This window comes from Montipora foliosa, chromosome 8, assembly GCF_036669935.1.
Source record: "Montipora foliosa isolate CH-2021 chromosome 8, ASM3666993v2, whole genome shotgun sequence".
NCBI classification, from domain to species: Eukaryota; Metazoa; Cnidaria; class Anthozoa; order Scleractinia; family Acroporidae; genus Montipora; species Montipora foliosa.
The window spans coordinates 919,021-931,520 of record NC_090876.1 but is presented as its reverse complement, the minus strand read 5'-3'; the positions used below and the strand labels follow the sequence as shown (position 1 = coordinate 931,520).

Below are 12,500 nucleotides of genomic sequence, written 5' to 3'. Positions count from 1 at the left end.
TTTGACTTTGTAAACAGTCCCGTAAGTACATTTCGAGTGGGATTGGTTAGGCACTTTTGCTTCGAGCAAATGTGAGTAGGTCCCTGTACGCGTGGTGTCATCAGCGAAAACATTTTTGGGGGCCACTTTTTGGACGGAGCTTAGTAACTGTCTCGTTTCGTCACGGACGTGACCTGGGCCCTAGTAATGTTACGTGACAAAAATGGCGACGGGCCGCGCTATTTGTGCATTCTTCGAGGAACAGAATAATGCCTCTCCTGATTTGGATCCGCATTATCCTGGAGAATTGTGCGTCAAAGTGTGAAACGTGCCATAAAGCAAGTATTTCAAGAGCAATAGACATTGTTTTATGGCTACAAACGTAAAGAATGTGGCGACGGGAAACTTGTCCCAAAATTGACAAAATTTGTTCGCAACACGAGAGATAATTTGGGACCACTTTGAAGTGAAATTATACTTGGTGACATGTGTCTTGCCTTAATTTTTGGCTGGAATTTCGGGCTTTGGTCTTCCTGAGCTGATCAGTACTGTTAGCCGGTCACTGTGTTAGCGAGTTTCTGTGTAGTCGGTTTCCCTTTTAGTTAACTCACAACAATTAACGTATCCAGTATGTGTACTGTTTGACACCGAATGGGATTCAAAATTTAAGCAATACTTGCTTTGAAAATAGTGTTTTACAAGCAGTGCTTTCAATAGAAAGATTTCCAAAGGGTCTTTAATTAAGATATTCAGCATAATAGGGAGAAATGTTTGGCTAAAAAAAGCAGGTGAGCTTTCGTGTTTCACCACCACTCTACTACCCTAGTTTTCTTTTCTTTACTTGTGTCATGTCAATGGAACTCAGTAATGGACTACGTGGATAAATAATAGTGGTTGTTTACCATTTACAAGCAGAAACGGGTTGCTACTAGGTTTGTTCAAGTGGTAAGCAAAAACTCTTGAATGGGAAATTTAGTTGGGATTGGCGTGTACCATTCACAAAATTTGTTCAAGTTTACTGAGAGAGTCTGGAGGGAGGAGAAGTTATGGGGGAATCCAAATGGTAAACAAGTTTTTCGTTTGGGAATTTTAGACTACCTTTCAAGAAATCCCATTTTATCCAGAACATTTTCCTTTGGGAAGACCAAAACAGGCTTACCATTTACATTCCAACCGAAATTTCCAGATTTTTTTGGTAAATGGTAAACAACCAGTAATTCACTACTTGCACAATCCCATAATGTAATAGGTTTTTTTTTTGGGGGGGGGGGGTGGGGGGGGGGAAGGGGGGTTATTTGCTTTTAAACACTGAAGCATGATACAGTCCCAAGAGTAAAAAACTAATATTGTTTTTAATGTAAAGAACCCCTCAAAATGTATTGCATTACATATGGGATTGTGCAAGTAGTGAATAAGAATATTTTCCACACACTTGTATAATCATGATATTGTAGCCATATTCAAGTGTGATCTGTATGGGAGATGACTTTGTCATTATAATTATTGTCCGATAATCTCCTCAGTCTGTCACATAAGCTACTACAAACTAAAGTCATAGTGGTTGTGCCTGTTTAGGAAAGGTTATCCACTGTATAAAGTTAACGCCACAGACATGTACATTCAGTCCTGCAGTTTTGATGGTAAATAGTCTTAACTTGATCTTTGGATATAGGTTCATTAATGTGAAGATGAATGCTTTTACACAGTGGAATTTACAGGTTTTACTCTTTGTAATCCCAGAATATTTGAGTCCTCAATCCTTGAAAGTGAAGGGTTTGCACAATCATACTTCAAGATCACAAATGTCTCGGCTTAGACATTCAGAGTGCAGTTATAATAACTTTTCCAAAGTAACACATTATTGGTTATCATGGAAACAAGAAGGTGATAACCTTGATGCGTCTAATTCTGGTTTCAAGCTCTTGACTTTTTATAGTTTTAAATTTCCTTATTTGGAATTAATGTAGCTGACCTGTCTCTTCATCACAAAGCAGGGAGAGGATACCATTTATTTTTTTTTGAACCGCTGCTCAATTGAGCTTATTTCCATTTTTGGGCATAAAAATTTACCTAAAATCCCCTACTTTGTTTCAAGGAAGCATTAAAAATTAGACGCATCAAGGTCATTAACTTGTAATGAAAACTCATTTACTCAGTGCTTACAGTGTGCAATGTAAAAATAAGCAAAGAATTGAACTGAATTGATTGTTTTGGCCCCTGTTCACCTTGTTTTTTGTAGTACTTGTTACCATTTTTTTCCCATTTTTTAAAAGATGTATATAATTTTATAAAGAGTGTTTTCACTAACATGACCAGAAGCCATATTGGATTACTGAAACAAAAGAAGGTATTTGAATGAAAACAGAGTTCAATTCCATGAGGATTAGCTTGGTACACTAGCATGGCTGTCATTTCTTTACATGGCCGCTGTGACGCCCTGTGAAAACGCTCTATTATGTCATCTCTTTATCATTATATACAGTGTACATGACGAATGTGCAAATAAATAAATAAATAAATAAATAAAGATTGACTTAGCTAACCTTCCATGTATATGTGCAAAAGAACTACCTACATGTATTATAATAATGGATGTCCATGACTTAAAATTACTGAATGCATACATGTAGGTTTGGATTCACAACAATTTGTTGATTGTCCAAGAACAATTGCACGTTGATTGTCCAAGAATATAAGTGTTCTTTGCAAAAAAAGAAAAACCACCTTTGTGAGACCAGTCCCCTTAGCAATAAAAGCCAACTTCAGTTGGTAAACTCTGCAATTAATGCATACTTTGGTGGACATGTTTTACCTGTCTTTTTCGACACATTTAGACATGCTTAATTTTTGGCGGCTTTTTTTTATTGTCAAAAATGCTTCCAACAACCAATCAAATGACATAATTATGACAAGGCAAATTATATTGCCTCATAAGTACCTCACAAAAATAAACAATGATCCACAGGAAAGCCCTGCATAGTGTACAGTACAAAATCCGTGCCTACAAGACTGCTCCTGGGTTAGTTCATCCCAACTCACTTATCTGCATGCTTCCAAGCATCAACTCAGATTTTCAGAAAGGAAAGCGGCAGTATGCTGCTGAGTTTTTTTGAAGAATTTTGCCGTGAGCTGGGTTACAGAACCAGTGAATACCAAAAGAGTGGTTTCATTCCCCAGCATAGTGATCTGTCATTTCTAAAAAAAGTGTTTCTTCAATCTGAGAAGTGAAACTTGAACTATGCTTGACATGCAACAACGTGAGTTGCATTCTCTACAATGGAAACTATTTTGGAGAAAACTTCTCCTTTAAGTGAAGCTATGATCTTCGCAGTTGTGAACGCAATTTTTGCAATTGCGTTCAGGACTTCAACGGGGTTTGAGCCTGTGACCTTGCGATACCGGTGCGACGCTCTAACCAACTGAGCTTCACTACGCAATTGCAAAAATTGTGTTCATAACTGCGAAGATCATAGGTTCACTTTATTTCATATCCGCAGTTCATATATGATCCATTTCATATATCATTTCATCGTTAAATCCGTCATTTTTAATAAGGTGCCATTCTCATACAAACTCTCTATTTCCAATATGCAAGTTTTATGTAAATGACGTGCAGCCGTATATGAGCGATTTACACTACTGTGGTACAGGCCATTATATTAAAAGAAAAATTCTTCGTCAGGAGAAGTTTGTATCACTTTTACACAGCCTTTAATTGACCGAATGCATAAATGGAGGCCAAAAATGTATTCTTTTGTTTATGTGCTGAGACTCTTTTGTATTTTGTCCATGCAAACGAGGCTTGTGAGGCTAATTAGCACCTAAACAAAAGAATGTTTTTTTGGCCGCAACAATAAAAGCAAGGTGACACACGCTAACACCAACCCGGTGTGTCCCACACGCTTGCCGTGGGAGAACAGTTTTGCTGTTCCCAACCCAGCTTACCACATGTATGGAATGTGAAGCTGCCACTTAGAGGGGTGCTAAACACACCCGCCAGGTATGTTAGCTACGCCATGCTGATGAGGCCCAAAAGGCCGAAACAGCTGTCCATGGCTGCTAATTGACCAGGTGAAATGGTTGTGCGCATGCGTGATGTGTTGGCCACACCGGGTTGGTGTTAGCGTGTGTCACCTTGCTTTTAATGTTGTTTTTTGGCCGCCATTTATGCATTCGGTCTATAAAAGATAAATTTTCTTCACCCTTTACGATTTAATTAAAGTGCTTATGCGACGAAAATCAATGAGTTTTTTTACTCGATTTTTTCACCCTTAGTTAAAGACTAGACCCTAAAGTTGACAAAAAAAAAGGTGTCCACAGCTAACCTGACGATGATTTACATCTGCAAACGCTGCCCAAAAGTGTACAAATTTTGTCCGCCATTACTCGAACGACAAGTACCTGAGGCCACAATTTTGTCAAGTGACGTTCCCTCCTTGACTTCATCTCATCATCCAGCGAAGTCTTTCTGCATGGTTTTTAGTAAACAGAGTAACAAGAAATGTTTAATTCTTCAAGTTCTTCGTCTTTTTCGTCAGAGGACGGTTCGGAGTTGAGTTCAGACAGGAGTAGTGCGATTTTCGAGGAAAGTGAGGCCAGTTTCGTACCCCATGACGAAGATTTAGAGCCACTCGCAACTCAAGAAGAAGCTGCCGCCTACAAGGCAAACCACGAGAACCAAGACAGTGTTTTTTCTTTTTTTTTTTTGCCAATTATTTATAAATGGCTAAAATTGAAACAGAAATTGTAAGCAAAGCCGTCTCAAAACCTATAGTTTGGAAACACTACATTGACTATGTCTTTTCCCTGTGAGACATGAGTAAACCGGACATAGCGACTTCCATCGAACAAGCAAATTAACATCACCCTGCGATTAAATTCACGGCAGAAATATCTGCCACTGAAACTGTGTTTCTAGACACAATAGTATACAAAGGAACGAGATGCAAGGATAAAGAACCACATGTTAAACCAACAGAGACCTTCCAATATACGGATTTCACCTCTTGTCACCCACCAAGCAATAAAAGGTGAAGCTCTATGAATCCTCAAAACGTACTTTCAAGGAAAACATTTGAAAATTTAAAAATATATTTGCGGGATAGAGGTTGCCAACACAATTTGGTAGAAAAACTACTATCAGAAATCAAAATTTCAAAGAGGGACTCCGTGCTTAAAGGAAATACCAAAACAAAAACAAAAGCTTTCTGTAACACAACACCAGACATCAGTGTCGAACCTGGAACAAGTTTTACTCAGAAAATGTCAACCCCTACTTGGCAAAATCTTTAAGGAGCCACGGCACCTATTATTTGAAGTAAAAACTAACGGTAAAAGCGCGCGACGTTTCGACCGAATCTCGGACAGTATCAAGCCAAAAGTGACATAAAATTTTTTGCATAAGTACAAATATAAAACAAAGAAGTAAAAGTATGTAAAGTATGAAAATGTAAAAAAGGGGTGTTAAAAAACATGCAAGAATAACATAATTCAAAATGTAAAAAACTTTCGCACAAATTGAGTCTGACTGTACATGGAGACTTGGTCTCAGTTCATTAAAAAAAAAATAAGTAAATGAGGCAGTCAAACTTGTTCTTGCACTTTTTCAAGATGGTAAAATTCTTGCTAAGATCATTTTTGCACATAAGAACGTTTCACACGGAAATGTTTTCCAATAGAGGAAGACGCATTCTTGTGCTCGTCTACGCGTTGATGCAAATGCCGCCGCGTGTAACCAACATAAACTGCATCACACAGGTCACATTTAAATTGATAAACAAGAGATAGTTGGTCGACAATAGACAGCTTGACTTCAGACGGTTTCAGATGTTATTTGATCTTGTGGCTGACAAACGTGGGCTGGAAGCTAGGTCACTTGAATTTTCTGGCTCAGATCTTTGAGTTGCGCTCTTTCTGTAGGTATGTGAACACCTTATGTAGGAATGTTCGTCATGTATCATGTATTGTTTTCTATTCGTATAAATAAGGTAGCCATTCGTGGTCACTAGTCCCTCTTCCACTTTGGATCCAATAAACTAGTGTGTTCTCTGAAGTGTTTTCTCTTCCTCCGAATCGACACAGTGTCAGAAGTAAAGTACTACATTTCCCGGTTTCCCTGATACATTAGCTATGTCTTTCTGGTCTTCAACATGGCAGACGGACTTTGCAAACCCGAGCCGCTTAGCTTCGAGGGCAACGTCGCGACGAATTGGAAAATTTCTGTGCAAGAATTAAAGGGAAATATTTATCGCTGCCACACACGGAGATAAGAATGGAAAGACGAAAGAGTACACCTTCTTAAATTTAGCGGGAAGAAAAGCTATCAAGAAATTAAAGAGAAATGATTTGTCTACGCGTCCGCCGTTCTTAATTTGGATGGCTCTATTCGTGTACCGGCTGAATCTGGCGAGAGTATCGCCGTATTGAAAAGAAAATTCGCTGAAATTTGTGCCCCTCGTGGGAACGTTGTTATGCAAAGGCACAAATTCAACACAAGAACGCAGATGTAAGACGAGCAGTTTCAGTCCTTTGTAGCTTATCTGAGGATAGATCATTTTACAGTTGTACCTAAGTTACCTGGCCTAAGAATGGAAGCGAGGCTGTCGGTGACCCTGCTTTGATACAAACCTTTGATTTGTGCTTTTCTAATGTTAATGCAGACTAATTACAATCACAATAACACCATTTACATGATAAAAGAAATGAGGTCTGTATGAATACAACGTCACCAGCAGCTTCGCAGCCATTCATAGGCTAGGTCACTGAGCAAACAACTGTAAAATGGCCTATTCTAGCAACCAGTACGGCACTCTAAAGGACGAGCTTGTCTGTAACAAAATAGTTCCGCGTTGCTTCTTCGTTCGTCAGGAAGCAGCTTTTGAAAAAAGAGAGAGCTCACACTCGAACGCGCCAATGAAATCAGTGCCGTTAACGAATTTTCCGACAGAGACAACACCAAGCTCTAGCTCGAGCGTTTACAAAGATGAAGTCCACAGCGTTGGCAGAGGAGAAAAGGTTTTCTCATCGAAAGAAGCATCGAAGCCTGACGTCCGTAAATTCAAGAATTGTTGCGGAGATCATCCAGCAAAGCAGAAATCTGGCCCCCCGTTCGATAGAAAATTTCTTCATTGCGGAAAACCAAACCAAAGCAAGTACCCGTTGAGGCCCTCGTGGACTACGGTCAAATCGCAGTAATTTGACGTAGTCAACGAAATCTTCCCCGAGCTTCCTAATGATCAAGGCGAAGATGATTTGTATGGTATTGACGCTGTTACCGAGTCGAGACGTAAGCGTGAAATTTTCTGCACGATGGAAATTAATGGCAAACGAGTGGAGCTGAGAATTGACACTGATTCTAAATGCAATGTTGGATTTATTTACAAAGCTCAGCCATGGAAATAAATCAGTCAAAGGCGGTACAATTGGTTGCTTATGGTGGTGATACGTTATCCACACTCGGTACTACATGTTTCGACTGCCATTTGAAGTGTGCGAAACGCAACTTGGAATTTCACGTTGTTCACAGAGCAGTAACACCTCTGCTTGGTCTCGCGGATTCTTTAAGGACGTTCGCACGAAAATTTTCTAACATTGATTTTTTTCTCCAAATTTTACCATTGAGCTGTTTGCTGGGTATCCCTGTGCTATCGTCGTGGATGAGCTATTGGTATGGGGAGAAGGAACTGTGGAACATGATGTAACTCCTAGGAAAGTTTTACAGAGTCGGCGTGAAGTCAAATTAAAGCCAACTCCAAAGGAATGCAAGTTCCGCCTCCATGAAGTACCCTATGTTGGGGCACCTTTTCACAAAGGAGGGTCTCAAGCCTGATGAAGCTAAGGTCAAAGCCATAAAAGAAATACCACCTCCTGACAGCCCTGAGGCACTACACCGATTTCTTGGCATGATCAACTATATAAATTCTTTGACTTGGGCTATTTTAGTTTCAATAAGAATAAAATGTAAACAGCGGTTACAAACATTTGCTTGAACGTCATAACCGTTTTATAAACTTAACGTCTCGTATGTTTCGTATGTTACTCTTTTACTCCGCGTAAATACAAAATAAACCTAGTCCGCACTTTGGCTTATTGCTGCATTAGAATTTGTTCGTCACCCCGATTGTTACAGTTTACCTTAGATGACCTCAAGAGGATCTTGTTACTTAATGGTTACCCTATAGGAACTTTTAAATATGGTATGAATGATGTCATTTAGAATCCTCAAAATACACCAAAAGATCTTGTACAAACAGTTAGGAGAAAAGAAGTTCTTATCGTTCTACCTTTCTTAGGTCATAACAGCAAACACCTGACAAAACAGCTGAGGTCTTGTATAAACAAATTCTATGGTATTTTCAACCTCAAAATAGTTTTCAGAACACCCGAAGAATTAAGTCTTTTTTCCCTTACAAAGATTATTAAAACTAGTAGCTCCTTCGCTTAGGTCAAAAGTAGTGTACAGAGCAAACAGCTGGGATTGCAATGATTTCTGTATAGGGAAAACGAAACGCCGATTACGTGACAGAAAAACAGAACATTTTAAAGCCCTGACTACAAATTGTCACGAATCTGCAATTGCTGTTCATGTTTTCTTAACCACCATAGAATTAAGTGGGATCAGTTTGAAATATTAGCAACTGGTAGATCAGTTATGCATTGTAAAATTGAAGAGTCTTTGTTTATCCGTGTTTTAAAGCCAGCCTTAAATGAAAACGTTGGCAGTCAGAAACTTTATCTCTATTATTAGCATATTTTTTGTCGTTTTATGTCAATCAATTTCGTTAGTTCCCAGTCCGTACAGTTGTATTTTTGAATTTAAATTTATCCGTAACTGAATAGTAATCACTTCTGATGATGTATGTTGTAACATACGAAACGTTAAGTTTATAAAAGTTGTGCAGTTCAAGCAAATGTTTGTAACCGCTGTTTGCGTTTTATTCTTAATGATCAACTATCTTCACAAGTTCATCAGCAATCTCAGTGAGAAGACTGCGCCACTACGCCAATTGCTTCGGAATGACATATACACTGGACTTGGGAGGACCCTCAGCAACAAGCTTTTGTAGCTCTGAAATCTGACAACTCTTAAGCACCAGTCCTTAAGAACTTCAACCCCTTAAAGCCTGTTACGCTGTCTGTCGATGCCTCTAACAGTGGCCTTGGTGCTGTATACCTTCAGTATGGGAACCCTGTGGCCTATGCCTCCCGCGCTCTCACAGACGACGAATCTCGTTACGCGCAGGTCGAGAAAGAACTGCTCGCTGCGACATTTACATGCCAGAAATTTCACGATTTCATTTATGGTCGAGAAGCCATCATTGAAACTGACCACAAGCCTATTACGGCAATTGTAAACAAGCCTCGTCATACTGCACCTGCCTGTCTTCAACGTATGCTGTTACAGCTTCACAGGTACAATTTGAAGTTCATTTACAGAAGAGGAACGGAGCTTCATGTAGCGGATGTATTGTCAAGAGCCTGCAATACTGAAGAACTTGGTGTAGAGGATGACGATCAGCTTGAAGTGTTATCTTTCTCGTCGATCTCTCCCTTACTCATGGCCGAGCTCTAGAGCCACACTCTTGCAGATCCCATTATGCAAAAAGTGGCTCATTTCATTGCAAATGGCTGGCCGTCAAAGCTCAAGAGTGTAACCCCAGATGTTAAAGTCTACTTCCCTATAAGAGATGAGCTGATTGTTGACAATGGAGTGATTCTGAAAGGCCTCAGAGGTGTGGTTCCAAATTCCTTGCACAAAGAATACATCCATCTTCTCCACAAAGGGCATCCAGGGACAGATGCTACCAAGAGAAGAGCAAAGGATAAGTACTGGCCCTCCATGATGCTGGAAATTGATTGTACGTTAGCCTCGTGTCAACATTGCAACAGTGAAAAATCACACCAGCAGAAAGAGCCGCATCTGGTCCTCCCTGTTCCGGTGCTTTCGTGGTCCCTTGTCAGTGCTGATATATTTGATTGCTAATCAACGCAATACTTAATTCTGGTTGACTCTTATTTCGGCTGGTTCGAGATGAATTCTCTCCACGCTTTCTCTGCCAAAACTGTTATTCAGAAGATGAAGCGTCAGGTTGCTGACCGACAAAAGCCCACAATTTTTTAGTAAAGAATTTAGAAGCTTTGCTGAAGAATGGAATTTCCATCATGTCACCAGTAGCCCTCTCTTCCCACAGTCCAATGGCCTGGTTGAGAATGCAGTGAAGCATGCCATGAACCTGCTCGACAAATGCAAGAAGGATGGTTCAGATCCTCTGCTTGGCTTTCTTAATCTCAGGAATGTTCCACGACCACGAGATCAAGTTCTTAGTTTCCCTGTGCAGCGTTTGATATTGCGCTGCACCAGGTCCTTCTCCCAGTTGCTAAGAAGCTCCTTGCTCCCAGGGCCCTCAACAACAAACATGTTTTCTCAAGCCTCAAATCCAAGCGTATACAGCAAAAGGCCTCTTACAATCGTGGCGCCAAACCCTTCCACCTCTTAATTCTCAGCAGGTTGTGAGACTTCACACCAGAAAAGGCTATGAGAAGGTTGTTATTGTGAAACAACCTAATGCAGACCCGCGGTCCTACATTGTGAATGTTGGAGAGAGAGAGAGAGAGAGAGAGTACCGCAGAAACCGCAGACATCTGCCGGCTGTTCCAGAACATGTTCCTGCTCCTCCTGAAGCAACCAATCAGAATGTTCCCGCCTTCCCGGCAGCAGCTAACCAGAGTGCTTCTCCTTTCTCCCCTGCTGAGTCTCCACCCGTGACACCGGCCAAGTCTCCAGTCCCTCAGCATTCTTCTGTAAGGACCCCTGTCAGACCCGAGACTCCAGTTAAATAACCATGATAAACGTCTACGGGAAATGTTTCTGCTTCCCGTTGCCTCTCGCGTGCCAATGCTCAAAGACCACTTGTTGTCACTAGGTCTGGGCGGATCTCAAGACCAAATACCAGATATCAAGATTTTGTTACTTGATTGGAGAAGCTCGTTTAAGTTCTATTCTTGGACTAAATTAGATATTAACTATTATGATTGATAACCAAGAATTGTTTTTAGTGTAATTAGTTTCGTTCGTTTTCTTTCAGTGTGTGCTTATTTATTTATTTATTTCGTTCTGTTTCTTTAGTTTTATTACAGTCTGTGTTGATATATTTTACAAAGGGGGATGTTGAGCATGTGTGAACCTTATGTAGGAATGTTTGTGATGTAACATGCATTGTTCTCTATTTGTGTAAATTAGGTAGTCATGCGTGGTCACAAGTCCCTCTTCCACTTTTCCCTCTTCCAATAAACTAGTGTGTTCTCTCAAGTGTTTTCTCTTCCTAGGCCTCCGAGTCGACACTTACAATATCGGCTGAATCTGAGCCAGAAAATTCAAGAAACCGTCCAGCCCACGTTGTCAGCCACAAGATCAAACAACATCTGAAACCGCCTAAAGTCAACCCGTCTATTGTCGACCAACTATCCCTTGTTTATCAATTTAAATGTGGCCTGTGTGATGCAGTTATGTTGGTTACAAGCGGCGGCATTTGCATCAACGCGTAGACGAGCACAAGAATGCGTCTTCCTCTATTGGAAAACATTCTTATGTGCCCAATGATCTTACCAAAGAATTTTAACATCTTAAAAAAGTGCAAGAACAAATTTGACTGTCTCATTTGCAAAATGTTTTTTTATTAATAAACGGAGACCAAGTGTCAGACTCAATTCGTGCGAAAGTTTTTTTAATCATTTTAAAAGCGCAACTAACCGCAATTTGTTTTTTTGTGATCGATAAAATCCTCGCCCTTCTACAGTTGTTTAAAGTTGAACCACCTCTGCCCCATGACCGACTATTTGTGGGAGCTGGGACGAGCTTTCCCGTGACTTAATCAAAGGAGTCGCTTTGCCGTGTCTTACAAAGCAATGACCGAGAAGCTCTTTTTGGAAAGTTTTTTAACGTTATTTTAACGGCGTAGTGTGCTTAAAAGCACCCAAACTCGAAAAAAAACACGAGATGTGGAATCTAGCGACCCAGATTCAGAGAGTGTTAACCGCTCAGAAGTTTCAGTGGCAAGTTGAGTATGATTTCGACATTAAAGTGGAAGACGAAGATGACGCAGACGAACGCGCCTTGTATGCTTCACGTTGTGAAAGCTCAGACGACATATAATGGCCTATGCTAATGAGCCTTTGGCTGACGAGGAATTGCTAAAGAAATCAGTATGAAGCAGAAAACGAGGGAAATAAACGGTTAGAGCAAGAACTTCAGGCCAGACTAGCAGAGGTTTCATTAGAATCCGGTCACTGGCGGTATACCGCTGTCTGTTTGTCAGAAAAAAGGGTAATGTGAAGTGCTAGATTTCTATCCCATATGAACCATGTGAGCGTTAGCCCTACTGATGAAATGGGCCCACACAAGGACAGAGAAAAACTCTGACCAGGGTGGGAATTGAACCCACGACCTTCGTGTTAGATCTCCGCCGCTCTACCGACTAAGCTACAAGGTCAGACGGGAGCAGGCCGTGGAAACTGAAGATGTT

The 12,500-nt window shown here is 40.5% G+C and overlaps 1 protein-coding gene across 1 annotated transcript in view; it reads left to right on the top strand.

The window, feature by feature from the left end:
* Positions 1 to 12,500, top strand: part of LOC137967608 (uncharacterized) — a 201,806-nt gene that overhangs the window by 91,644 nt on the left and 97,662 nt on the right. The gene's annotated exons all lie outside the window — the stretch shown is intronic.